Source organism: Primulina huaijiensis, unplaced genomic scaffold (genome assembly GCF_012295235.1).
Source record: "Primulina huaijiensis isolate GDHJ02 unplaced genomic scaffold, ASM1229523v2 scaffold207890, whole genome shotgun sequence".
NCBI classification, from domain to species: domain Eukaryota; kingdom Viridiplantae; phylum Streptophyta; class Magnoliopsida; order Lamiales; family Gesneriaceae; genus Primulina; species Primulina huaijiensis.
This window is the reverse complement of record NW_027355047.1, coordinates 1,973-4,163: the sequence shown is the minus strand read 5'-3', so window position 1 is coordinate 4,163 and position 2,191 is coordinate 1,973. Positions and strand designations below refer to the sequence as shown.

Here is a 2,191-nt window from a genome sequence, read left to right as displayed (position 1 = left end):
AATTATTCAAATTTATGTTAAACTACAACAAAACAAAAACACGATAGAATATACATACCACGAAACCAAAACATCGCCAACTTTCTCAAGAATTGTCAATATCGCGACAATTATCCTGTAAAGAATACATGGTACTCAAATATATTTAATAATAATAATAATAATAATAATAATGTGGAAGATCAAGAATGATGCCATGTAATAATAGTGCTAATAAAAAAATTTATACGAGATACTGAATTATTAGGTTTCAAATTTACAATAATATAATTCTTTTTGTATATATAATTTTATTTTCTATTTCACATACATACGACTTTCGTGGAAAAATAAATAAATAATTGTGTTCTTTTATTTAAATGCATATTTACGGTCCGTTTCTTCCCCCCGATTGGTTAGCAATACAAGTCAATTTCTTGCACACATAAATTAATTGAGATTATAAAAAAGAAAGTAGTTGTCTAGTTCAACTAAAAGAAACAGAACAGTATATAATAATCACTCTATAGAACTACTTTATTATAGAAACATTTTACTTTAAAATATCATTAGATTGGTTCAACGTTTCTAAACATTATTAACTCTCAACATGCCATTAATTATGGTCAAAAGGATAATTAACTACAAATTATATGTAACGATTTGTAAAATTATTTTGCACTCCGTTTAATCGTAATATTACACTTTCAATACAAGAAAATTATTGATCTTTCTTTGGGAAGAATTTGATGGGGAATATAATGCATGCTTGCTTACCAATATTGACACCAAAACCGGAGTTCTTGAATCTCGACTCCATTTTTCTCCATGGATTTGAAGCACTGCAACGCAGGATAAGCGTATCCAAGAACCAATCTAATCATGACAATAAAACCCAATTAATGAATTCCAATAGATTAATTTGCCCATTAAAGAAAAAGGATCGAATAAAGCAAAAGGAAGGCTTGAAACAGATCGTCTAGTCGACTGCCAAAAAGCAAAAGGATTTACATACATTAAACAGGCGGTGACGAATTCCCCGATCATCTTCAACACACTCCGGCCAAAACAAATTTATAAAGAGAAAGGTCAATATATAGTTTGGCGAATTTCAGTATTTATGAACAATTTGTACCAAACAGATTACTTACATATGTATGTATTTTCAGCTGTTATGTGCAGGCGGTGGACCGAAACACATGGAGCACAAAATTGTTCCAGTCAATGAAAACATCAATTTACTGAAAATTAAAAAATATCAGAAATGAAATGAATTTGCCTCAAAAACTAATAATTCAAGTGACCAAGAAATATTATTCAAAATAATGTTACCTCTGCAGATTGATTAGAGGAAGAATCCTTCAATTTGTGAAGTGAAAAAAGAAAATCCCAGAAATGAAGCGGCAAGAGATAAAGATTTGAAATAAAAATATAATGGAGAAGATGGCGAGAGAGAGAGAGAGGAAGGTAATCGAGTGAAGGGGTTTCTTGGCACAGACGCCTCCTTCTTTATTTTACACGTAACTCATGTGATGATTTCTTTTTTTCTTTTCTTTTTTTTCCATTTTAAGGTTGTTTGCAGGTAACAGTTGGTTGCCGATGAGGGTTATTTTGTCTTTTCACCGCTGCCGGATATTAGGGTATTATTGGAGTAGTTTAATTTTTCCTCGCACCACCGCATCAGGACTTGTATGTTGATGCCGAAGGGGTCGTGAGTCGAATTATGAATTTTAAATAATTTTATTTTACTCGTCAAAAAAAAAAATTTATTTTATAAATTTTTTAAATACATTCCATTTATGTTATATTTTTTAAAATATAAAATAAAAAATATTCAATATCCAAACGCATCCTGAAAGTTTCCATGTTCGACAAATTCTATAAGTGAGATAGACACTAATCTATTCAAAAAAAGTTTCCATGTTCACCTATGTATACATACACACATTCAAACGCGCTAAGTACGGTTGTATGATTCATTGAAAAGAGGTACCAAACAGGATAAGATGAATAAGAAATTTGAAATCGTTGGAGATGGATCAGAAGGAGACGGGGATGCAGGCTGTGTTCTGCCCGATGCCATTGTGGAGGATATATTATCAAAATTGCATTCAAAAAGGGTTAAAATGTCCGGATCGATTGAATAGAGTTTTTGAGAGTTGCATATATGGATTTGGATAATCATCTCCTTTGAGCTAGCTTTTAATGTTGA

At 31.2% G+C, this 2,191-nt stretch overlaps 1 long non-coding RNA gene across 1 annotated transcript; it reads right to left on the bottom strand.

The window, feature by feature from the left end:
- Positions 1-57: 57 nt before the first annotated feature.
- On the bottom strand, positions 58-1,573 carry LOC140966760 (uncharacterized). The gene is made up of 5 exons (XR_012173431.1): positions 1,312-1,573; positions 1,131-1,220; positions 995-1,036; positions 757-855; positions 58-115 (listed from the first exon to the last, which is right to left on the bottom strand). It is a non-coding gene; the product is annotated as an uncharacterized lncRNA (long non-coding RNA).
- Positions 1,574-2,191: the final 618 nt, after the last annotated feature.